The sequence below is a fragment of the Vicugna pacos genome, chromosome 8 (genome assembly GCF_048564905.1).
Source record: "Vicugna pacos chromosome 8, VicPac4, whole genome shotgun sequence".
In the NCBI taxonomy this organism is placed as follows: Eukaryota; Metazoa; Chordata; class Mammalia; order Artiodactyla; family Camelidae; genus Vicugna; species Vicugna pacos.
In genome coordinates, this window is record NC_132994.1 from 55,743,813 (window position 1) to 55,771,203 (window position 27,391).

Consider the following 27,391-nt stretch of genomic DNA (forward strand, 5'->3'; position numbering starts at 1 on the left):
CCAGACATGTACTCACATCACGGTGGTAGTTTCATTTGAGTTAATGCTGCAGAAGATGACTAAGGGGGCCTATGAGGAAGGAATTGGGCATTTTGTATCATGTCTTTTTGACGCAGGAAAGTCAGTCTACATTGTACTTCCACCTAGATAGGATGGCAGTGTGCTCAGAAGTATAGATCAAGGAGATGGACCACCTGGGTTTGAACCACTTAAGTAAGTTCAGCCACTTACTGTGTAAAATTAGGAAATCTGCAAACCTCTCCCTGTGTCTAGTGTCCTATCTACAAGTTGAGGTATATATATATATATATATATATGTCATATATTATATATAATATTTTAAAAGTCTGATATGTGTCAGCTATAGTGAGACTACCCTGGGATTGGGTGGGGCTCACTTTACTCAAATCAGATTCAGCCAGGGGAGTCAGACCTCACAAATTACACAATTGTGCCTCTGAAAGAGGACTTACAACCTCAGGAGGGGGTAATTAAGGTGCCTAATTGCACAGCATTATTCAGAGTCTCCCCACCTCCTTCAGTGCGTTAGCATGCCTCTATAGACCAGCCCTAAAGGTATCCTGAAAGAGATCTGGCTAGGTTTAAGAGAAGTCAAGGCGTATGCAAAGAAACACAGTAACAACTAAAAATGAAACCACAACTCTCCAGTCTCTTCCATACTTCATTCAGGTTCCCTGGAGACAAGTCAGGGTACACGCAGTAAGGAGGTAAACCCGCAGGCAGGACTGGGGCAAAAGGAGGGACCCAGGCTACTACTTGGAAGGAAACTAAGGCCACAAGAAGAGCTGGCCTTTGACCAGTCGATCTTAAACTTGGCTGTCCACTGGAAACCTCTGGGGGTAGTTTTTAAAACTACTCACATGGTGGGGTGGTAAACCAGCTCTTAGGGGAGGAAGGGAAGGGCTGGTTTGTGATTTGTGGTATTTACCAGTTGCTGTGGTAGAAATAGCACATGGTGGCCCATTTTAAGCCTCCCTGAACACAGAGTTGGGGAGGGAAGCCCGGCAGGGATGAGCCAGCCCCAGCACACTGCTGAAGGGACAGGGATCACTGAGAAGTCTCCTTTAAATGGTGAGGGGTGCAGCCTGAGCAGAGGACTTGGAAAACCAGCCCCAGGTGATCCTGATAAGCAGCTATGTTTGAGAAGCCCTGACCCTGTCCAGGTAGCGCTCTCTCAGGCTGTTCCTGTCCGGACCTTTTCACCATCTGCTTAACAGCCATCAGGTCAGTACCTTCCTCTTAAAATGTTGTTGCCCCTTTTGGACAACGTGCTTTGGGGGAAACTTCTCCTGCTGCTCTCCCACTCCAGGTTCCTCCCTGGGGGTGGGGTGGGGGTTGTCTCTAAGAGTAATTCAGTTATGCAAAAACATGTATTAAAAGAATGTGTTCGAGGCACATGCTGGGCCCTCAGGAAACAAGGCTGAAAAACATGCTTCTTAATTCAAAGAGGCTTAGAGTCTGGAGGTGGAGGGAAAGGAGTCAGCCAGCAGCGTGAGGGGAGGAGGGCAGCGAAGGGCCATGGGTGCAGGCAGTATTACGGGCTGACCTAGCACACTTCCCCAGACTCTTTGTAGCATCCAGTATCGTGACCGAAAACTAAGCACCCCTCCTGGTCCCGCTTCCTTGAAGCTAGCAGCGGTAATAAGACAGTTCTCTCCACTGAGAAAGACATAAGCCAGAATCAACTTGGGGCTTCCAAAAAAGGCTTTTACTTTTTCTGTTAAATATATATATATATATATTATATATATATATATAAAATTTGATATATATATCTCCAAAGCTGGTACTGCCTTTTTACTCACAGTCTGTCATTTTTCTATCTGAAGCCCAAGGCAGCTGGCAGGAGCCGCTGCAATCATTTCATAACCATGAGATAAAAGCCAAAAGAATTACAGATACACAAGCTCTACTATCTGGTATCAAACAAGCAACAGAAGCTTCCTTTATTTGTATACATGCCTGTAAGCCAGGTTGTCTCTGACCAACAGCTGAATGCAATTGAACTGCAAACCGATGCCAGTTCATACCCACACTGGAAGATGGGGGTGCTTCTTAGAGTCAGTAACAATGGAGCTAAATCTTAGCAGATGGGACAAATTAGTACTGAGGGAAGAAAAGGGAGAAAAGGGCCCCGAGCAGAACAGTAAGAGCTGATACCTACAGGGGCAAAGGCGCCTGGCACGTTTTGGCAAACCACAGACAGTAGAGGATGACAGTACAGCAGGGGGTACATCTGAGGACTTGGAGGAGGTGAAGCTGGAGGGGCAAGCAAATGGAATGGCAGATCATGCAGCAGCCTTCATGGTGACTAAAGGAATTAAAAATTTATCCTAAAGACAAAGGTTGACTTTTGAAGATTTTTTAGACTGAGAAGGTCCATGATCAAATTTGTGTTTTTAAAAGATAATGTTGCCCTTTAATGCAGGATATTACTTCTAGGAATTTTATTCAACTCCTTAATTTATACTAGGGAAAAATCAGGAAAGTATCTAGATGTCACCAACAGGATATGGTAAAATAAATTATGATGCCACCCTAAGACAGTATTTTTGCAACCATATTTTAGGGAATGCATTATTCACTAGTGACATAACAGCTAAAGAAAAGTGCACCATATATAACTGGACCACAAAAATCTCAGTATTTCAGGAAAACATACATGGAGAAAAAGACTAGAAAAAAAGTTATAAAATAGTAATTATAGTTCTTGCTAGATAGTGAAAATACCACAGAAGTTTATTTTCTCTTATAATTTTCCTTTTCCAAATTTTCTAAGCAAGCATTTTTATAATGGGGATGGGGAGAGAAATGTGACCTAAAATGTAAAACTGGCAGCTGGAGGGAGTCAGACTAGAAGCAGAAATCATGGTTTGTCGGTATTTACAGTCCATTTGGTTTCTGAGTCTTTGTTCGTGGCAACCCAGTGTTGGAAAACAGGATTCTTGGAAATTCCCTGGACCTTTCTCCCCTCACAACAGCCTCATACAGTCCCCATTAAGATTTCTGGATTCTCTGGAATCCCATCCGGTCATCTGCCCTCTCCACACTCCTAAGTGATTTCGGACTTGGCTGGCTGCTGTGGTTTCAGCTTTTCCCACTGTGTTGGGTAAGCCTCCATCCCACGCTCCTGGGGGTAAGAATTCACATAGTGTGTTTTATATCCCCAGGAAGAAAAATGTGATCACATGTTTGTGTTGACAGAGTTTCTGATCTGACCACTGCTTTTGTCAGATGCAACCCTGGACAGCCATGGCTCATGCCATGAGACTCTTCATTACCCACAGATGGTCATCATATGGTAGACCAGCTTGGGCACCTTCTCAAGGGCAGTTCATCAGTGGGCTGGCATTTGGAAACTGAGCCACACCCATCAGGTTCTTCCCCCAGGGACCAGCACTGGGACATACAGAGAGGAGCAGGCAGTTAACAGCAGGACCCAAGTTGCAGGGACGCACTGATGAAGCCAGGAAGGAAGTCTGTGGTCATGATCAGTCATGGCCAACCAACCATGAGAAAGCAGGAACTGTGAGCAGGCAGATTCAATGACGGAGAGAAAAGGGATGCAGAGTAGAGGGGAAAAGTGAGTCGTACGTAGTGAGAGATGAACAGAGCAAATCCCCAGAAAATAGCAGACCCGCCTAAAGGGAGGAGAGTCAGAGTTGAGGTTCAGACACTCCTGCTGTAGAGGCTCTTAGACGCTGCTGCCTTCACAGAGGCTGGCCAATCACCTGTCTCTCATCTTTTTCACTTTGGTTTATCTCCCTATGTCCCATGTGTTTCCTTATAATAATAAACCCTACTCCCTCATCTTCCTGATGTTACAAATGTCTCTGTTTCTTGAAATCAGAAGGGCTAAATTTGAATTGTGATTGATCCATTTACTTATTTATTGGATTGTGTGCCCACTCCCACTCTTAAGTGCTTCATATATTCTACATAATAGATCCAAATTGTGCCAATACTCTTTGCACTAGGGACCAGAAGACATGATACAATACTTGCCCTTAATGATTACTCAGTGTTGACGCTCATGGTGGTGATAGAACATATTATGAGAGGTACAGAGGATAGAATGAGTATGATTGAAGATGAGTATGATTGATGGGATGAGGGTGAGAGAAGGTATAAGAAAAAGGCAGGAAAGGAATTTTAAATTATGTTTCTAGTCATTGTCACTGAGAGAATGACAGTGCTGTTTCTCCAAAATAAGGAATTCTGGAATAAGGAACATTGAGTTTAAGGACATCCAGGTCTGGGTGTCCAATGTGCAGCTATGGAAAGAGATCATAACTTAAGTATGTATTTAGGAACAATAAATATTGCCAATAATATTTGGTTCTATGGCTTTTGCAGTGAGAGGAAGGCTGAGAACAGAATTCTGGGCAATATTTAGGGGTAGGCAGAGAATGAGGTTTTAGAAAGGGGGTCACACAGGAGTGATCCATTAGCAGGAGAACCAGGAGATTAATATGTCCTGGATGCTAAAGAGTAGTAGATTACTCAAGCAGGAGGACATAATCAGCAGTGCAAATGCCACAGAGAAAGATAAGGGCTGAAAAATGCCCATGATATGTGTAATATAGAAGTTCCTGGTGACCTAGATGAGAGCACTTAGTGAGAGAATCACTAGCCCAGCCATGAGCTGAGAATCAAACAAGAAGCATGAGTTATTCATTCAGAAAGCTAGACTCTGCCAGGTAAGAGAGATGGAGGAACACCCCGAGAAGCCTATGTGAAGGGGATGTAGAGTCAGGGATTAATGGAATGCACTTCTGGAGCCCATCTGTCCATCGGTCTCCACCCTTTTTAACATAAGGTGGGAACAGTTGCCTCTCTTGGATTCTGAATGTTCACACAGAACCACTCCTCTGTGTCCGGGGTCCCTCTCCATTTCACCCAAGTCCATTGTGATCCCCTGCTTGAGCTCCTGCATGCGGTCTCTTCTGCCCAGCCTCTACCTTCTGCAAGACTAGAAGAGAACCGCCCACTCTTCCGACGTGCAGTCTGTCTCCGAGGTCTTCCCAGCCATTCCACATCTGACAACAAGGACCCATGTGCCAGTCTCTTCTAAAGGACTGGAGAAATGCAGTGGGGAGTGTATGGTATAGGTGGAAACAAATAGCTGTGCTCACAAGTGCGGTTTGGGAAGCAGAAAAGCAGGTGAGGCCGGGATTGCATGCACGCCCTCCAAGTCAGGTCCCCTCTGGGGTTCCCCATGTCTGTTGGCCCCTATTCACACGTCTCCCCAAACAAACCTTAATTCTTAAAGGACAGACTTATAAAGGGGAATAAAACATTGTTAACTCATAGTTTTCAAGAATCCTCTCTGCATGGACTCAGTAAGACACAACGTTATAATCCCTTAGGTATACCAGAGAAATTTTGAGGTGAGTTACTTAAAAAGAACTCAAATGAACTTCGGTGAGATTCTGTTTAGTTTCTATAGGGGAGAACGGAAGAGAGGGCTTAACGCCTTGCTTGGCTTCTCTGCCAGGAGGGGCAGGAAGGGAGGATGAATGCAGTCTGGTTCCTGAGTGAGTAGAAGGGGCGGGGCTCCGGGGCACAGGAGTGACTAGCTCACCTAGGATGAAAGGATGCAGGTGCAGACACATTGTAGATGTGGGACAGGACAAGACAGTTTCCATCAATGGTTTTGTTTTCTCAGTAAATTATAAACAACACCTTCTGCTAGCACTGAGCAATGAGGAGGTGGGTTCTACCCCTACTACTAATAGCAGATCCATGTAGTGGGTACCGGAGGTGGGCCAGGTCCCTTACACGCACTGTCTTGTTGAGCCCCCATCACAGCCTTCTGAGGTATGATTAACCCTTAAATATAAGTTTGTTAATAGAGGGCTTGTTCAGTATCTTAGCTATTTCCCAGCATTGCCGGAAAAAAGTGGGAAATGCTACATTGTGATAGTCCACTGAATTCCTACGGAAGTTACAGGAAAAGCTGTGCAAAGAGATGAGCATCTGAAGTAATCGATCGATAAGCAAATTTTGCAACCCCAGTCATTTTCCCAACATTCCGCAGAGACCCTGGCTTCTAGGATGACAACCATATTAATGCCTGAGAAGTAACTGTAAAAGTTATCTTTGAATGATAGAACTTGTAAGGATCTTTATAGTTTGATCTTCTGGTTCCTGATCATGTGACAGCTGGGGAGGAACTTGTACAAGGACTTCAGGAGCACTAAATTGTTGGAATTTATCAGATATCGGATATTTGGGGAAAGAAGAAATGTTAAGTCACACCTTCTAGGGTCTTGTCTTCAGACTACCACCTCGGAAGACCTGGAATTCTGTTCACTTGAACGTATGTTCACGAGTGCCAGCAACATACCAGTGCTGTGCTAGGCTTCAGGACTTTCGTACAAAGATGATTCAAACGCGCTCGATGCCCATAAGAGTTTACAATTAGAGAAAGGAAAACACAAGCATAGATAATGGTTTTGTAGTCGTTACGGTGGACACAGCCTTAGAATGGGCCTAAAAGGAAGAGTAGGATTTCACAAGGTAAAGGTAAAAAGGAAAGCCCAGCAGACCAAGTGACCGACAGGCATAGACGTCAAGGGCTCAGGGTATTCGAGGGGAGGCTCTGCAGCCCAGCCTCTGGATGGAGCAGTGGTTTTCAGACTATGGTTCCTGGACTGTCAACTTCGGCATCACCTGGGAACTTGTTAGAAATGCAGATTCTCAGGTCTCAGTATAGAGTCACCATATGACCCAGCAATTCCACACCTCGGTGTATATTCCAAGATCACTGAAAACAGAAGCTTACACAGGAATGTTTGTAGCAGCATCATTCATAATAGGCAGTCAGTGGAAACAACCTAAATGTCTATCAGTTGATGAATGGATAAATAAAATGTGCTGAATCCATACAGTGAAATGTTATTCAGCCACTGAAAGAACTGACATGCTGGCACATGTTACAACTGGATGGACTTTGAAAGCACTGTGCTAAGTGAAAGAAGCCAGACACAAAGGACAACAATATTATATGATTCCATTTATATGAAATGTCCAGAACAGGCAAATTTACAGAGATAGAAAGTAGATTAGTGGTTTCCAGAGGCTGAGAAGAAGGAGGCATGGGAAGTGGCTGCTAATGGGTTTCTTTTAGGGTGAGAATGTTCTAGAATTAGGCAATAGTAAGGGTTGCACAATCTTGTGAATATACTAAAAACCCACTGAATTTTGTACTTTAAAGGAGTGACTATCATGGTATGCGGATTATATCTCAAACAAAACAAGACAAAAATTCTCAGGTCTCACTCCAGCCCTCCTGAATCAGAAACCCTGGGGGCAGGAGCCAGCCACCTGTGTTACAAGCAGCCGTCCAGGTGATCCTAAGGCACACACACATTTGAGAACCACCTGGCTGGACCGGTGGAGTTCAGTCTGAGCTGCATGTTATTCTCACCTGGGGAAATTAAAAAGGTATCTATTTCCTAGACCCCAGGCCTAGAGATTCTGATTAACTGGGTCAGGGAATCAGTGTTCTATGAAAGCTACTCATGTCTTGCGCATCAGTTGAGAGCCACTGGCCAGCACTAGAGGCAGGGATAGGTGGTTCACAGTGATGGTGCTAGGGAGAGAGATGGGGACCTCACTGTAGAGGGCCTTGAAAAACAACCTCGAGGGAAGGAGATGATTAAATCTGCATGGTCAGGTCCTACTGGCAAAACTGGGAGCAGGTGAATTGGTATGTGTAGGCACTGAAGGCCATGAGATCAGCTGGAAACTTGGATAGGAGAGAGGAATCAAGGATTAAGTGCAGGCTTGGGATGGGAGACTGAAAAGGAAGGAGTAAGTGAGAGAAACGTGGCAACAGAGAGACAGGATGTGAACTCTAATGAGGTGAAGGCTGGGGAAGGAGGGATGGGAGTCCAAGTTGTCCTCAGAGTTTTAGGTGTGGGTGACTGCATAAATATAATGTATTAAATAAGTAAGGAAATCAAATGTTTCTGCTGGTGATGTTGGTGTAGAGGCATGAAAAGTGGAGGACAGTGGGGAATGGTCAGAAAACAAAGTTGAAGATAAAGATAAGGAGCAGATAATCCACGATGCACCCACTTCAAAAATAAAACAAGAGTTGCCACTCTCCGGAAGCAAATCTGTTTCAAAGACATTTTTCTAAAATTAGCTTTTCAAATATATCTGATCAATTATTGGATTTTATTAGTTACCTTTTGCTGCCATAACAAATTACCTCAACATTAGTGGCTTAAAAGCAATGCAACTGTATTATCTTACCGTTCTGTGGGTCAGACCTCTAACATGGGTCTCACTGGGCTAAAATTTAGGTGTTGGCAGGGATGCACTCCAATCTGGCAGGTCTGAGAGAGAATCCAATCCTTGCCTTTTCCCGATTCTTAAAGCTGCCTGTGTACCTTGGTTCTGGGGCCCTCCTCCCTCCGTTTTCAAAGCCAGCAATGGTGAGTTTAGATTTTTAATATTGTGTCATTCTAATTTCCTCTTCTGCCTCCCTCTTCCACTTTTAAGGACGCTTGTGATTCCATTGGACCCACCCAGATAACCCAGGATAATCTCCCCTATTTTAAGGTAAGCCAGTTAACAACTGTGATTCCAACTACAGCCTTCATTCTCATTTGCTGTGCGATGTTGTACATTCACAGATTCTGACAATTAGGACACTGACGTCTTTGGGGACCATCATTCCATTTACCTCAGAGCCACTTCATATTTTTAGACCCATCACCATACAAATTCAATTTCTGACTTCCAAGTCTGTCCTAGTATTTTATAATGTACATAGAACTTTGTTCCTTATGACAGAGGTCTTGCTCTGTGGTATTGGAGCTAACTACCACACACCAGAGAACAGTGGACTGTCAATATCTTATAGTTCCACCTAGAAAAATAGTATTAACTTATGAGTGCAAAAATATGCAAATTGCAGAGGGTTTCTTTCTAAAAATGAAAGTCAAGAAGTTTCTTAATCATGTTCACCATTTTACTTCTCCTGTTGTCCTACTTACGAGATTTGTTTTCAGTTGCTAGGGCTGCAGTGACATAATACCACAGATGAGGGGGCTTAAACACCAGAAATTTATCTTCTCACAGCTCTGGAGGCTAGAGGTCTGAGGTCAAGGTGTTGATAGTTGGTTTCTTCCAAGGCCGTGGGGAAAGCTGTGCCCCCAAGCCTCTCTCCTTGGCTGGTAGATGTTTGTCATATCTCTGTGTCTTCCCATCATCTCCTCTCTCTATGTGTCTGTGTTCAAATTTCTTCTTATAAGGACACCAATTATTCGAGTAGGGCCTCCCCATTGACCTCATGTTAGCTTAATTATCTCATTAAAGACCCTCTCTCCAAATACAGTTACATTCTGAGGGACTAGGGGGTTAGGACTTCAACATATGAATTTTTCAGGGAGACAAGTCAGCCCATAACATAATATGATAATTATGCTATCCCCTAATAGGATAAACCTTTTACAAAGTGAATCTCAGGTGGCAACTCTGCTGGTTGGTGATCTCAGAGCCTCTTTTGGGAAGGATTCTGAGGGCATATCTGGGCTCCACTGGAGAAAGCCTAGGGATCATGAGCAATGACTTTGGTGGAAACTGGCTGGTGCAGTGGCAAGTAGCACACCATGGATTTGCAAACCCCCTCGTTGACTCAATTACCACACAGAGAATGAGGGATTCTTTTGCTAAGAACAGAGCAGGCTATGATCCAGAAGGAATAATGTTGGATGCTGATGCACTGAGCCATCAGCTGCACTATAACCTAGCATATACTACCCCGCCTCTACTAGAAGTCTTGAATATCATCATTTGTATATGGTCCCAGACTCACCAGTGCCTAAGTGCTTAAGTAATAATTAGAGAAACTGCCTGAGGAATCCAAGTCATTGGCAAACCATTAATATGAATTATCCACTCATAAAGGGTGTCTTTTATTATAGAAAAAAATGAATCATTAGAGAAGGTAGCCATAATATTATTTTGACTTGCTACATACAGATGAGTTCATGTATCATCCACAAAAAAAGAATTTATTAGACAGCTTTGGAGATATTGTTTTCGTTGAAAGTGATGAAACATCATTATTCAAGGATTAATGTGGGGTTTTTTAAGATTAACCTTATGAAAAAATTGATTGGGCTATAATCCTCAGAATCATTTAAAGTGTTTTTGTATTAAGAAAACAATGCCAGAAAAACCATGGCTTTGAAGAAGCCATTTACAAGGCAGACCACCTGTGACTGGCATTTCTGAGGGTGAGTCTATAGTTGAATTTAAGAAAATTTGGATCAGAGCCTTGTTTCAATTATCTCAGTCCTACATCTCTACTCTCATGCAACCAACCAAACAGGCTGACAACGTGGTGTACAGACAGGAAAATCTGTTCCGAACGAGATGGCAGAGGGGGAGGGGCTGAGGCATGCTGGTGTTCTGTAAGTACAGTCAGTTCTGTTGGGATTACTGATGTTTCAAGACTTGCACCAACAGACACCCACAGATCTTACAAGATAAACCAGAATGCGTGCTGGAGGTAGTCTACACCTTGTTTATTTTTACCACAAAAGTTAGTCTTTGCTGCAAAGTATGGAGTGGGACCAAGTGGCTTCCTGCCATTCAGCTTAATCTCATGGGGATGGTGTCATGTGAGGCTGGCACACAAGACAGCCAGTGTGACGTTACCAGGTCTGCAGACTTCAAAGCCTCCCTCTCAGGGGGACCTGACAACGGTAGGACCAGGATGTACAAGGGTGACCGAGGAGCAGCCCAAGTTGTCATTCCTTTCCAAGCAAATGAGGAGAAATCGCCTGGTAGTTCTCATTCTAGTTTTAAGATCACAAGTATTGTGTGAATATGAATCATTACAAAAAGTCTGAACGTATCAATCATTTTAAAAACATTAATACAAAATTATAAAAAACATAAATATAAAAAAATGTTCTCTTTGTGGGGAGGGTATAGCTCAGGGGTAGAGCACATGCTGAGCATGCACGAGGTCCTGGGTTCACTCCCTGATACCTCCATTAAAAACATAAGTAAACCTAATTACCCCCCCCCCAAAAATTAAAAAGTAAGAAAAAGTTCTCTTAATGAACTTTACTAATTCTATTCTCCTTTACAAACTTAATCATTGTTTTCAGTGGTGTGAATATTCTTCCAAATCTGTATCTCTGTATAATTATAGCCAATCTATATACATAGATAAATGTGGATATGAAGCTGTAGATAAATCTATATTTATGTCTAATTGTATAGCATTTTACCTGTTAGTCAGCAGCTTGTTTATTTTTCACTTAGCATTTTGACTTGAAGATTTACCATAGATGTACCTCTTCTTCAAAATTGCTCCGTAGTATGCGAATAAAATATCTTACTTGATCATTTTGCTATTGCTTGTCATATAGACAGTTCCCAATTCTCTGATCCTGAAAGCACTGCTGTGTATAAACTTCCTTTTCTATGTCTTATTCTGGCAAGTGAAAGTTTTCTCTAATCAGGAAATAGCAAATGTTAGAAAGTATATTCTATTTTGGTTTTAGTAAATACTGATAAATTGCCCCCCCCAATCCTGTTTCTATTAGATTACCACTAGTAGTATATGAGAGAGCCTTTTGCCCATACACTTTCTGAACATTTCATAGTGCCAATCTGTTTAGTATTTTTCATTTATGGCCCCAAATGGTATATCACTGTTATTGCAATTGTATTTCCCTCATCTAGTGTTTGTATACCTGCTAATATAAAACAGAAACATCCTTGTGTGTGTTAGAGAAAGAGAGACAGAGACAGAGAGAGGGAGAGGGAGGAGGGCGGGAGGGAGGGAGAACAGAGCACATGAGGTTTAGTGGCCAGGTCTGGAAGTGGTACCTCACCTTTCTTCATCTATGTTTCCTTGGGCAGAATTCAGTTGCAAAGCCCCACTAACTATAAGGGGGCTGGGTTAGAAACACAAATATTGGTGAGTAACAACTCTCTATGCCACAAGGTCACTGTCAAGACATGTAAAAAACTCTCCTCAGCTTTTCCCAGGTGGCTAAGCAGTACTAAAACCACAGGAAACAAAAGATGCTTAGAGGTTCGGTTTAGTTACCACCAGGATCCCGCGATTTTAGATATCAGGGAAAAAATACAGGGATACTGAGGATTAAAAAGTTGATTAGTGGTAGAGCTGCAACGGCAACCCAGGTCCCTTGATTCCTAGCTCAGTGTTCTTCCTAATACCATGTGTCTTCACAAAAATTACAGTATTGGCACCTGGTATAAAGGTTTCATTTAACATGGCGTAACTCTGGAAGGCAAAATGAGAACCAAGGGGTTAAAGTGAAAGAGAAATGGTTTCTGCTCAGTCTATAATATACAGCCGGCCCAAGAGCAGATGAGCTGCCTAGTGAAATAATGAATTCACCATTAATGGAGTGTGAAGTGAACACTCCATGGCTAGTTTTAGGATGCTGCTGAAGTCACGCTTTTGATTGGGTAAGTTCAGAGGTTCTTTTCAACTGTAAAAAAACTATAATAAAAATATTGGCTCTTTTCATTTTTCTTTTGAGGTCTGAAATGTAAATATTTTATGGCTATCTTTGAAGGAAAATGTTCAACCTAACCTATATTAAAAAAAAAAACAACACTTTCAAAAAAAATCTTGAAATGTTTAAATGCAGTAGAAGAATGTTAAGAAGCAAGAGGTATCTCAACTTTTTAAAGCACATCTTGTTAATAAAATGGGGGAAACAATGTTGTCTTCCTCACAAGGTTGATATGAGAGAGAGAATAGTATAAAACACGTGTTTTGCAAAATAAAAAACATACAAATATTACTTATCTATTATATCATTGTAACTTCTGAATTATTACAGTTTTATGTACTTCCTGCTGAGAATGGCATGATACGAAATATTTATTTGCTTCAGTAGACAACTATAATCTGTTTATTGCCTTTCTATTTATTGGTGTGGAAACAAATAGAAGCAAAGCTAAGGCCATATGCAATAGCTTGACCCTTAAGAATGACTGAAAGAAAGTTTTTATTAGAAAATACAATTGAACTTTATGCTTGGAAACAATAAAATAGAGAAAAGCTATTTATCTTGCAATTACTCATGTTGTTTACTAAAACCTACAAAGCCAAATTTCAGGAATATGACCTCTTGGAAGTTAGTGGACAGAGAAGCACACCAGTGTACTGAACACCCACATTGTATCAGTCACTGAACTAGGTGTCAGGGGCATAAAGGTATGAGAGGCAGTCCTTGAACAGGAGGAAGACACACCATCTTCATCTAATCTGTTGGGCCAGCTTGTCTGAGGGTATATCAACCCCATCCCTGCTCCCTCTGATGCTCCCTGTTTCCCAGCATCTGGAAGCTTGAAAACTACATCTACAGTCTCTCTTGCCAAGGTTCTGTTTTGCTTCTGCCGCTGAGCGGAACCATGTGAGATCTGGGAGGCAGGAGAGGAAGAGGCGCCATTATTGCTCCAGCAGCAGTGCTCAGGCATGGCTGGGACAGAGGACAGGTATACGAAGTTTTGCAGCTTCTCCATAAGTCCTCCTTCACATCATCCACTTTGGGGCGGTAGGTTCCTGAGATAATCAGTGCTGACTGTCGACAATTCCTGATTTCCTGAAAGCTAGCAGTGGCTGGGATCCTCCAACCAATCATGCTGTTTTCTTGGAATTGAATTTCCTGTGTTAAATATCCCTTCTGACTTGGAATATCTTGAGTGGTTTTTGTTTCCTTGACTGATACACGTTGTAGATGATAAGACAGAAGTATGTATAGGTGCTCTGGGATTATAGATTTTTGTTGTCAAAAGTGGCTTAAGGTAAGGATATATGTAGATGCCTGGATAATGGAAAAATTGCTTGACTTGGAAGGTGTCAGGAGCTCAGCTGAGCTGGGAGAGAGAACTGAGCTGCCAGATGTGGGAGCAGTCAATTAAAGCAACAAGCCACAAAGAATCAAGGGAGGCATAAAAGGGTTAAGTCTTTAATCAGCACCTGTGGTAGTGTAACAAAAGTCTAAAACGGGAGCGAGTGCTGACTCTGCCTGTCCCATCTTCCCCCATGGAGAGGTGTGCTGGGTAAGGATAAAGAGGATAAGCACAGATGTGGGGGACCTCTCTCTATTGAGGGGACTCAGAACAAAATGCTGTAGTAGTTTAATGGGCCCTGGGATCAGGGGCATAGGGAGAGGGCTAGAGGCAGAAAAGTAATAGGTACTGAGAGTTGGAAAAAGTGTCTTCAAGGTTTCCCCTTTCTTCTCCCATAAGGAGTTTCAGCAGAGACATCTGAAGAGGACCTCTGTCCAAGGTCTCAGATAGAAAGGCCCAGGAATGAAGGTGTTTGGGCTAGGAATGCAAATATATAAAGAGCATGACCTGAGGGACCTGAGTCCTTCACTGCACCTCCTTTCTGAGGCTGCAGAGCACTGGCTGGGCTCCAGTTCTGATGCAGGGAAGGCAGCTTTCCTGGTGAGACCTGCTGGGGGCAGCATTTGTAACTACCTTTGTAGTTGGTCAGACCTAAAAAATTACCCATAGTTTTTCATCAGGAATTGTACTCCTCAGAAGGGCTTCAGAAGGCCCAAGATTGGAAGCTTAGCAAAAAGATACATAGATGAACCAATGTGAGTGGATGCAAACCACAAGGATCTTTGCATCTCATGTAGATGCCCAACAGAGAGCAGCCACTGCAGAGTGACACTTAACCACCAAGAGGAAAAGATGACTTCTGTAGATATCAGCCAACCTCTCTCCTAGGCCACCTTTATGTTTGCAAAATGGGCCCATGAGTGGTGACTCTACACTGGCCCAACAATTGTGCTCCCTCATACAAAGCTTGATCCAGCTGTTGCTACTGGTGAATGCCTACCCTTCTGGCAGCAGTAATGGATGCTGAACCCTCAATTTAGAACCATTCCTTAAAGAGGCCATAAAGTGACTTGGTAGCAAGTTGATAACATCAGTCCCTGTACCTTGGAGGAGGTAAGGAGTTGGCCTTGTTCAGAGAAGCAACCTGCCACAGGCCGTGAGCATCCCTGCACCTTCTTTCTGAGTATGTTGAGAATGCAAACCCCCATCGCTCTTACTCAGGCCTTTCCTCAGGGTTCTGTTTGCAGCAAACAATCTTGAGGGATGAGGTAATGTTTCCCCCACAGGACAAAGAGAAGGCTTGTGCACTGCTTGCTATAAAATAATAGGTTCCGCAAGCTGAGTATTCCTCAACTGTGGCGCAAATATACTGATCTGTCTGGGCCGTCCATCACACCTCTGTGAGATTTGGCAGCAGGAAGAATTGCTGTACATCATGCTGTTTACTGAGAGTAAAAAGTCTTTGTCTGTGATCTGAGAGTCTTGTGTCTTCTGCCAGCATCCATAAAGTAGCAGCAGGTTAACTTATGAGCTTAAAAGTAAGGGTAAAACAAATCCCACATCTCACAGTTCTTAGCAGAATCGATACCAATTCCAGATAAGTATTTGCCTTCTCTGCTTTCAGTATGTCCACAGTACCATGAACCAAAGTTTATAGAATATCTGAACTGGGTACCCTGTACAACATTGCCTTAGATCAAGGAACTTTTTTTTAAACAGTAAGGGAGGCATAAAAATAAAGGCACATAAACACAGTATTCACTGTTCTTATCATGTGCCCCATCATTCAGAGGATTTGGATGAACAAAATGACAAGTTGTTAAAGATTCAGGTAGGAAGCCAGCTGAAGGTCAAACCCCCATGGTTTGGGGATACTTTCTTCTAGAATGTTGGTATAGAGTGCTACATCCCTGATAGCTAGAATACATGGGTCCTGAAACCCAGTCATACAAATAGAACTGGACCTTCTCGCCATCTCTCCCAGTATCCCACTTGTACAATCTATGCTTCCTTTCCTTGAAAACTTTGACTCTGTTAGAAGTTTTAGTTCTTTGGGAGAAACCATCATCCAGAGAATACAATAAAGGTTCCATTGAACTCAGAGCTGTAACCACCATCAAATCATCTAGCAGTGGACCAGCAACCACATGAAGGAATTATACTACCATGGAAGCAACTGACCATTATTAATATGAAGTTCTGGGATTTCTTCTACACAATTGGTCAGAGAAGAGTATTTTTAGAAATAGGTGATATACTTGGGCATCTCTTCGTGACTCCATGCCCAGTGAGAATGAGAAACTGACAATTGCAGCCATTAAAGCTCAAATAAAAGCAAGGTAACAACTTGACAATAAAAATCTGTGTCAACAATTGGGCAAAGCATCAAGGTCAGTTCAGTGATGGTTAAGTAAAACGGAATTCTAGATACAATAGCCAAGACATGGAAACAACCTAAATGTCCATCAACAGATGACTGGATAAAGAAGTTATGGTATATTTATACAATGGAATACTACTCAGCCATAAAAAATAATAAAATAATGCCATTTGCAGCAACATGGATGGACCTGGAGATTGTCATTCTAAGTAAACCAGAAAGAGAAAGAAAAATACCATATATCACTCTTATGTGGAATCTTAAAAAAAAAAAAAAGACACAAATGAACTTATTTACAAAACAGAAACAGACTCACAGCCATAGAAAAACATATGGTTACCAGTTGGGAAAGGAGGTGAGAAGGGATAAATTGCAAGTTCTAAACTTGCAGATACTAACTACTATATATAAAATAGATAATAAACAAATTTCTACTGTATAGCACAAGGAACCATATTCAATATCTTATAGTAACCTATAATGAAAATATGAAAACAAATACATGTATGTATATGTATGACTGAAACATTATGCTGTACACCAGAAATTGACATAACATGGTAAATTGAGTATACTTCAATTAAAAAAAAAAGGGAATTCTAAAATGAATGGTGCAGCAAGAAGATAATGAAAATTAATTATGTCCATTGGATTAGCTACTATGACTTGTTTCACTAATCCTCTTGCTTCAGTCTTTTCAGAGATGTAACTGCCTATTACCTTGAAACAGACTCTCTGACTGATTGAACTTACACTTTCTCTCTGGAAGAATACATGAGAAAATCTTGTTCTCACAGAAATTGAGGCTCCACATTTTAGTTATGGCTGCTGGACCCACAGAGAGCACAACTGAATCTGAGTGGTACATGGTGTGCACTGTATCAAACACATCTTAGGCACCACATCAGATCCTTCTGGCCTCACCTGCCTCTGAGGTCTCTGGACACATTTTCCACATCTCCACATGTGCCCTGAACAACCTCAAGCAGCCACTAGCCAGTAGCACTTGTCTCAGGCTGGTGCCGTATACTTTTTGCCCCCTCCCCTGGCTTTCCTATTGATGCTGAGGAATCAAGCCCCAAGAGAACTTCTCAGGGCTCATGCAACCACCAGAAATTGAGAAGTAATGTCCTATGGGACCAATGTATAACCAATGGGAAAGGGAGATGAGTGAATGAACTTTTCTCCATCCGCCTCTCACTACTCCCTCCCCAACAATCCACACTGACAATGCCACTCACTCAAGGGGAAATCTCAGATCACCTCCCTCCACCCTGTCATCATCAAATGCAGCTACAGTGGTTTGTCTCTGTCTTTGAGCCCCACATAATTATGATAATTACACCAGAGCACAATGGTACTTAACAGACTCCAGTATTCCCCATACACCAAAGCCCCCCAGGCACAGTAGCCTCAACCAAAAGAACTTAGTGTTCAAGTTCTTTCCAGTTATAGGGAGCGTCCAGTAGACTCTCCCCCAAAAAGGCAATGTGAATCTTCCCCGCGTCTCCTGCACTATAGCAAACAGGATTCGGATTCCTCCTGCCCTGGCTTTGCTTGATCTTATTTCAGGTTTTCTCACGGTAGACTTGGTGCTGGTGGTTAGACAAGGATCCTCAGCCAGTGCCCCAGGCTCTCTAAGCCACCAGACAGGTAAAGCCTGTAGCTTGCTGAGAGGCACCTCCCAGGACTGGGGGGAGTGACCCAATCCCATGCAGTGGGTCCCGCCTATCAAATGACGCCACGGGTCCCACTCCCTAGGAGCCACTCCTTGTTTCATCTGGAACGAGTGCCAGGCACTTCTCCTCCTAATTTATTTCCCGTGGACCGTGTGAGCGCAGTTATGCTTCGGAGGGATGAGAGACATGATCATAACTTAATTATTATTTTTATTTTGAACAAAGCACTAAAGGCATCAGAAGGACGTGCCAAGGTTGCCAGTGACCAGCTGCCAGCCCAGGGTCCAATAGAAATGTCGGTTTTAAGGCTTGCTCCCCGAAAGTCTAGTGCTAACAGTGATTCTCAGGCTAGTGAAATTTCAAACACAAAACAAAACTAGAGAGAATGGCAGGCTTTTTTGTCGCGTATAGGTGTTACAAACAAATAAGAGATCCTACTATTTATTCCCACCATTGTTTCTCAAATGAAAGGACATTTTAACATCTAAAGATGGGAAGAACATGATTCAAATAAACGAGAGCCTTTGACTAAATTAACATCAAGAAAACAAAAATCACTGCCTTGTTCTTTCCTCATTTTTATCCAGATCAATATCAGTTGATCCGACTAGAGATGCAGGAGTCCACAGTCAGACCTCGTGAGACAGCCATTCTTCCGCGGTGTAACTAACTCAACAGAGAATCTGCACAGAGCTTCTGTGCAGTGACAGGCAACCTGGTGGGGACCAGGATGTTACTAGCTTCTCCGTGGCCTGTACAGGAGACCCGCTCCAGCCCTTTGACCATGAGTAATGAGAAGCCATCTTTCCATTAGGATGGAGACGGTAGTCACACGAAATCTAAATGCAGTTGTGCTGTATAAACGGTACCACCAGCTTGGGATACAGAGCATTTTCTGTGGCTACTCCAAGTAAAATGGATTCTTTCACATTCTCCCTTAAGCAATCTATTATTTAAAGTCTGTAAGACAATGTTGCAAGAAAAATATGATGGAAGTATTACCTTATGGCAATGTGTTTTTAATAACATAAACTATCAAATTACTAAGAAACCTCAGTATCAAAGGAAATTGTTTCCCTCTGTAATTTCTGCCATCATTAGGCATAGTATACTTATTCTAGAGGACACTTCTGAGACCATTTTTCTGTTCTTTCTATAATATCTTGAGAGTGTTTTTCTTAGTTGAGCTGTTTGTTTCCATCTAAATTTTGTGCCTGGTTGTCCTGCAGTCTTTTCACTCACTAACACACACCCCGGAAAAAGTAGATTTTGAGAGTAGCCCTTTCTGTAAATTTCATCCTGAAGGAAGAAAGACAAAGCTAGAAAGTGTCTCCTAGAACCTGATTCTGTATTTAGTCTGATACTTATGAAACCATTAGAATGCGAGTCCTGCTCCTGGTGCCCTGGTTTTGAATTCCTGAATGATGGGGACATACTGTGAAGCAAGATTGGGCAGGTTCACACAGACCATTTACCAGTAGGAACAGAAAGTTCCCAGAGAAGGAAGATGCTATTGGGAAAGCTAGCTAAGAGCCGGGCTATTTTGAGAAAGGGGGGAAAAAAAAGAGTCTCTGAACAGCTATCTAAAATGTGCCATTCTGTAAGCTCCCTAGGCGTTGGGTGGTTCTAAGACCAGAGAACAGAGGAGCTAAAGCAGCACATTCTATGAGAAAGAGAAAAAAATTCTGCCTGCTTCTCTGTAGGCGTAGCAAGGGCTGGAGACAAGACTGCAATGCTGTGCCAGGACCTGAGGCCACATTCAGGTGACATGAAGAGCAACCATTTCCAGGATAGAAACTTTCTGTGTATTTGAGACTCTGATTTGAGTAACCACGAGCAAACCACATCCTTAGGATTTCTTCTCATTTCTGCTTGCTGAGCTGTCCAACTCAGAGTGAACTAAAATGAAAAGTAGCTGAATGAAGTTCTCAGGAGGAAAGAAGTTTCAGTATGAAATTGTTCCTCTAAGGCATCTGTGGCCGTGACCCTGTCGGGGGAGAGGGCCTCCTCCAGGCAGCTGGCCGTACCTGGCTTCCCAGCAGCCCTGCCTCTCAGACACACATCATTTCAGAACCCTCCACAGCCTCTCTTCTTCACTGGACCTTTTCCATGTGGCTGTTTTTCTGTTTCACTCATTCTTTTCTTGCCCAGAATGTTGGATCCATAAATATTTTAAAAGCCATCCTATGATCATGGTTTTTGATGGAAACCTTGAAATAGGCTGAGCTCGTGAAAGAACCAGAAGCATCAGGAGGAGGATGAAGAACTGTGACATCGAGGACAGCCCTGAAGCAAGGTCCAACTGCGCTGGAAAATCATTTTCCAAACTTGCACAAAGTGACTCCCTCAAGCTTGGCGTGCTTGCATCTTTCTAGGGGCAATTTACAAAGAGACAAGCTTTGATTTTTTTTTTTGAAGGACAAGTGTGGCCCCCAAATTAGTATCCTAACACAAATACCAGATTTAATTCTGAGTCTAAAATAACTCAGCCATGTCGCAGTCACCTTAGAAGAACAGACACCGTTCCAGAAATGTGTACTGAACGAGGCTCTTCTACGGAAGGGCCAGGGAATGTCCTTGGAGGCGTGCTGGGGGACGTGGGCACCTTGGGCCCTCCAGGTCCTCCCAGGGCGAGAAGTCACTGATGAGCCTGTCCGAGCCACAGCTCCTGGCGATGGCCACTCTCTGCAAGTGTTTTCAGGAACTTCAAAACTGGCTATTAGGTCCCCCACACCCAGGCGACTTGAATTCAGCTTGGACAAAACAGTAACAAAGAGGAGAAGATACATAAAGGAAACAGCTGTGCCCCCATCATACCTGACTCCGCCCAAGAATGGTGACCTCAGTATTATCTGGGGAAGAGCTGGATACTACCCTTGGCGTGGCCTACCCTCTGTGAGCATGGTCTGAGATCCGCAAAAACACAAAGGGGTGAACGGCTGCCTCTCTCTTTCTACCCCCCCATTCACAAATCCCCCTCAGGTCCTGAGTGAACCGGAGTCAGAGAGCTCCTGGGTTGGTCCATGTACATGATAAGATTGTAGCAGCCATGAGCAGACAGCGCAAAGTATCCCGGGTGGGGAGAGGTGCTCAGATTTTGGGAACCAGAGAAGCTCCCCTGACAACAGAGACTAGAACTGTGTGGGCACTGAGGCTGCATCGTCCACTGGGGAACTGTCACCAGGGACTCTCAGCCAGCGATGATTTTTACCCCCAGAGGACAAGTGACAATGTCTGGAGATGTTTTTGATTGTCACAGCTGGAAGGATGCTCCTGGAATCTAGTGGGTAGAGGCCTGGGATGCTGTTCAACATCCTACAACACACAGGACAGCCCCCTTCAACAGATAATTATCTGATACAAAAATGTCAATGATGCGGAGCTTGAGACGTCCTGCTCCACAGTATGTCACCAACCCTACACTGAGGGAAAAGGAGGGGGAGTGACCATGAAGTGACCACCAGCTCTCAGGAAAGCGGAACATCTTTCCCAGGTTTGCTCTAAGGACGTTTGTCGGGGGCATCAGTGCTTCCAGCAGGTGGGAAGCAGTCATGCTGGCTCAGGTCTGTCTTGGCTGAGGCCTTTGGATCAGGCTTACTGTTTACTAAGCCTACAATCAGTTACAATCCTTGCAACTGAGTAAACCAAAAAAAAAAGATGAAAAGGAATTCTTGCATCTCCTCTAGAGAACAGTTCTGAAAATCCCACTTTTTGTGTCAGAGTCCATAGAAAAAGATGACATCACAGGGCAGGGGGTTTTGTCTGTTTATCAACCCGTACACCCCAAGATCCTAGAGCAAGATTTGGCACATGGGAGATATTCAAAATATATTTGTTCAGTGAATAACAGCCTCAGATCAACCCAGAATCCTCCTCAGGCCTCCTCCTCACTGGAGAAATAATAGCTGACATTCATTTGCTGTTTCTTAAGTGCCGAGAACTGTTCTAAAAGCTTATAATATCCAAATTAATTGATGAACCCTCACAACCACTTTATGAAGTCACCACTATTATTATCCTGTTTTGTGGGTGAGGACAATGAAGCACAGAAAAGTTAAGTGACTTGTCCACGGTCACACAGCTTGTCCATAATAGAAATGGGATTCAAGCCCACACAGTCTGGCCTCAGAGCCTGGAGGCTTCCACGTAGGCAGTACCATTTTCCCAGGGAAGTCCATGTGCATGGATCCAACACTGCTGTGTCTCAGCCAGCACCAGTGAGAAACAGCCCTACACTCAGAAAATCAGATGGTACCTCGTGGCCTAGAATTAAGCCCTGCAATTATGATAAAGATGCAAGTCCAGAAAAAGAAAGAGTTGAAACACCCTCAAGTTCTGGAAGACCAAGAGGAGTCCTTGAGGCTGGGAGGTGACAGATGAGTAGGTAAGGAGAAGACAGCAGTGATTCGCCGGGCTCTCAACCCAGCTTCCTGCACCGTCTTCCTTTATTGTCCGCAGTCTCCTCTCACTCAGTGCCCAGCCCATGAACTCAGCTGTACCTTTGAACCACATCAGACAGAACTGGGGCAGGGGGTCCCACTTCAAGCCACACAGCCACTTAGACTTCGGCCTTAATATCAGGTTTCTCCTGACTCTGTGCTCCAAGTAACCCCTGACTGCCTCTCAGTTCATCTATGCCAGTAACCTTCTTAGCTTCTGCCAATCCCTTCTCTCCCTCCTAGGATGAGGGCTTTGATCTTGAAACCCCTTTTTCAGTTATATCCTCTTGGCTTCTGTCAGACCATCCTCCTGACCACATCTCCATAGATTGTCTTCACTCAGCAGCTACATCCCCACGCTCTGCTCCCTGCCGGCACTCTGACCTGCCTGGCTAGACCTCCCTGACGCCATCACCCGCCTGGTCTGCCGCCTGGCATTAATTCCATCCTTTCCACATACCTGCTCCACCTGCCTGGACTCCCCACTGCTTGTCGCTGTGTTTGCCCCGAGCCTCTGCCCTGCCCTCCTGGGATGGGTGTGCCCAGTGTCCAGGTTCTCTCTTCTGGTCTGTCTAGGGCAGCCACCTCCTCCTAAGAGCTGACACCTCAGCTATGATGCTGCTTAGAGCGAAAGCTTGACCCATGCTGAGATCGGCAAAACAGCACCTCCATCCTCCACCCTGCGTAGAGCTGTGTCACTGCCTCTGTGAAGGTTTTCCTAAATTCCCCAGGACAAGTTGACCATCTTCCTTGGTGAACCTGGGTTTCCCTGGATAGGTCCCTGTGAAGACACTTGTCACTCTAGTGACATTTATTTTTAATATATTCAACAGTGTAGAGAGAATTCTCTTCCTTAACAGCAGGCATCAGACTTCTTTCAGGGCAGGGACCATTTTTGTTGGGCAAATCTTCTCAAGATCAGTTGAGTTTAGTGAGTTCCTGCAAGAAATGTCACCTGGTACTAAGATCTCAGAGAAAACGTCAAGATCACATGAGACAAGGAGAGATATCTGTTTGATCCTCAGAGCAGGTGGAGAGAATAAAGGAAGGAGAAATATATGGGCAAGGAAAGAAAAAACGGGACCATCAAGATACAAAAATCCTCACACTCTAGGACGAGACCCTTTCCCCTGGAAAAGCCAACCAGCCTTTTAAGAAATAGATCATTGGTAGAAAACAGAAATGAGTTGGTATTTGGCATCTGGTTGTTCGAAAGGAATGAGAAGCAACACGCGTTGACACAGACCCAGAGACAAAGGAACCATGAGATTACAAACCCTTTGGAATTAGTTGTATATATAGACGTATATTTTTAGATCTGTATTATTGATATATATTGAGATAGATGGAAGGAAGGAAGGAAGGAGTGAGTGAGTTAATTATCTCTTGGGGAGGCTTAAGTCTTTGCAGCCATGAAGTGGAGGGCCAGACACTTCCACCGAGATGTCAGAGATGCGTGGAGAGTAAGGGGTGGGCAGCTGACATCTTAGCAGCATGTGCCTCCTCTATTAAGCACAGAACTCCTTGACAGCCAAGACAACATCTTCATCTTCATTCAGCCTTTCTCTAGCACAGTGCCTGCCTGGCACACAGAAGGTGCTCAGCAAACGTGATGAGTTGGTAAATTACTGCAGCTATTCTGAGAGCAGCTCTGCCTTGCTAGTTTATGCAAGGTGTCCTGGTGTACACCAGTCTCCCTAAGAAATTGGAAACTACGATAGGAATAATCCTCCTCCTGCCTTGTGAGAAATGAGAGTTACCAAGCCAGTGAATCATGTCTTGCTGCCTTGCTTGTTTGGGCAGGGGGACAGAGGCCTGAGCAGAGGGGCTGCCATCCTCCCAGGCCTCCAGGGGGTGCGGAGGCCAGCCTTCCTGAGTCAGCTCGAGGGTGGGGCCCAGGCAGAGGGCCCCAGGTGGAGGTGGGCCCCTGGGTGGGGAAAGGTGAGGCAGGGAGGGGAGGAGCCATGTCAGCTTCTGTGTGTGCATGTTTATTTCGTTCTCACAATTCTTCCCCTTGGACTGGAGGTTGGGCCTGAGAGCCACTTACTTCCTGAGAAATGGAGAGGATTCTAGATGAGACATTGGAGGTACAAGCACTGCAGGATTACCAGCACAACACTGATACAAAACCTTACACTTGACCCTGCTTTGATACATCTGTTCCTTTACCTGATGTTTGAGGGCCTTCTCCATCTGGCCCAACTGACCTGGCCAATGGACTACGAACATCAAAGAAGTTGACTTCACTTTCTAATTAGGAGGCCATATGGGTTAGTCCCAAATTATAAAATTTCCATTGAAATCATGTGACCAGGGACTCCGAGAGACAAAACCCGGTCATATAATTGGGTGAGCCTCCCATTTGTGCTGGAGTTGTTAGTCACTTATTCTGTGTTCTAACCAAAAGATGAGGTAGCCTCTATTTAAAAAGCTGATCTGATCTCTCATCAGCTGAGTTCTCTGTGCAGTTTCCACAGGTGAGTGTTTATGTACCTTCTAGACCATGTCACCATCACATAAGAAGCCCAAGCAATACTTACACGTGTTATGTCCTAGAACACATTATTTTCCTGGAAACAATCATAATGAATGCGATTTACTCCCTCTAATTGAAAACCTGGCAGCCTGTAGATCATCTAGGACGCAGGATGGCAGGATGTCTTCACATGCCCAGAGGGAGGCTCTAGGACTCTGGCCATGTTGCCTTTTCACAATCAACTAAGTTCAAAGAAAGAACAATCACTCACTCACTTTGGGTTTTCCTTTAGCCAGAGGCTGATGTCATGACGGTTTAGGCTGCAATGGGGTAATACTCAAACAATAATCACTGGAGTCATATAAGAATATTTGCACTCTCTAGCCTGAAGGAAACACCTATGTCCAAAAAGCACCTAGGATTCTCACAGCTCTACTGTGCACCTCCCAGGATTACAAACTGTCTTGCCACCCAGACCCCCCATAATCACCACGAAATATTAATAACTTCGATCTTTGAGTACTGACTTTAGGGGTCACACATATTGACTCATTTAACCTTCCCAACCTTATGATGTACTGATGTACTGATATACGCACAATCACTACCCTCTTTTGACAAACAAGGAAACTGAGGCTTGCCCAGATTAAGTAATGTGCCCAAGGGTGTCGTTAATAAATGGTAGAACCTGGATTTGAACTCAAGAAGCCTGACTCCAAGACCTATGTACATACCTAAATGTGATGTTACTCCAAAATCACGGAACAAGAAAACTGAGAGAAAGGGAAGAATGCGATGTGAACGGAATATAAAACCAATATGAATTAAACTACCTGAACCAGGGGTTAAAAACAGAACAAAAAAGAAATCAGAAAGGAAAAACTATCCTTTCACCAACTCTGTAGTTCTCTCCATTTAAATCTTGGCCTCATTCCCATGGGAAAAGGGAGCCACAGTTAAAACACAAGGGGGAACCAGAACAGTTTGCTTTGGGGTTTCAGTGTTAGGGTACTGAAAGGAAATGTCAAGGGTAATTTGCTCATCCAATCTTTTCCTTTCCATGTTGAGTTTAGACCTCCCCCCAACAAAATATGGTTCCGTTCAGTTGAGGTGACTGATTGGGGCAAATCTGGTAACATTTCTTTCAGCATTGAGTCATAGTCAAGAAGCCTCATGAGAAGAACCACCCATGGGCTGGGTTGGCGTTCACAGCTGGTCCTTCTTTCTGCTGCAGGAGCCAGAATCCTCCTGCTGCACAAGTCACAGGGCTCAGTCAGCACCAATGCAGAGCTCAGAGAGTAATAGCAACTAAATAAAAACAACACAGATGTGCAGTCAGACGCTGGCCGAAACTCCATTAATACATAAATCACACATTAATAAGAACTGCTTCATACAGAACCTATGAGTAGTAGCAGAGCTCACCTACAGCAAAACACCTGCCCACAAATGCCCAGGACCAACTGTTCTTCCATGTTGAAAGCCATCTCCATTGTGCAACGTCCCAAGAGTCATTTGACAAAGGCATTTTGCCGAAAGCACATTGGGCCCCCTTCCTGAGCATAATATTAGTCATTATCTTTGCAGCTGTTTTTAGAAGCTTCTCATAAGTAGTATAACTCATACTGTTTTTTCTTTGAGAAGCTCATCTGCTGTCAGTCTTCAGGTGGAGAAGAGGGGCCCCAGACGGGAAGCTGAAACTCAAAGCAGCGTGTCCGGGAACTGACAGAGAAGGGTCGGTCTCCCTTCTAATTTAGACCAGTGGTTAACTACTGTACTTCAGAGTCACCTGAAGAACTAAAGAAATAAAAAATAATTTCTCTGCCCCACCCTTTGAGTTCTGATTTTCTAGGTCAGGGAAATAGGTACCTAGGAACATTTAAAAATTTTACAAGTAATTTTCATGATCAGCATAGACCAGAGCTCTGTTGTAAAAACAGTACATTCCCGAAAGCACCGTGATTCAATTCCTTTACTTCTAGACCTACTATCAGAATTTAATTTTTTTCAAGGCTTAATATTTATAAAAGACGAATAACTATGATTTAGCATCTATTAATGAGGGTTTAAGATGGAAAAATTAACATTTTTACTTCCTACCTATATTTTTTCTCAAAATGTAACAGAAGAGTACCACTAGGAGAAAGTCCACACATTGACGAGACCCTTACAGCCATCGGTTCCCTGGTCATCCCAAACAGGTAAGGGACTGATAAATTTGACACATGCTATAAATAAGAAAAGAAGATGAAAGTACCTTAAATGCTCTCAGAGATGTCATAATATACTGTTCCCCCCACTCACTGCTTTCCCTCAGAAGCCAGAACATTTGTGGGGAGTGGCAAGGTGGAATATATCCCAGACAACAAATGTCAACTGCAGAATTTCTTCTTCTTCTTTCTCTATTCTACTATTTTTCTCAGTGGTGTTGACAGTAAATATGATGGTCTCACATCAGACTCGGGAGACCCAAGGCTGCACCCAATACCTTCAAAAAACATTTGACCAAAATGTGATCTCCCTTTCT

At 43.6% G+C, this 27,391-nt stretch overlaps 1 long non-coding RNA gene across 1 annotated transcript; it reads left to right on the plus strand.

Annotated features, from left to right (window-relative positions):
* Positions 1-1,163: 1,163 nt before the first annotated feature.
* On the plus strand, positions 1,164-27,061 carry LOC140697882 (uncharacterized). Its single transcript, XR_012075265.1, has 3 exons — positions 1,164-1,245; positions 8,536-8,595; positions 26,991-27,061. It is a non-coding gene; the product is annotated as an uncharacterized lncRNA (long non-coding RNA).
* Positions 27,062-27,391: the final 330 nt, after the last annotated feature.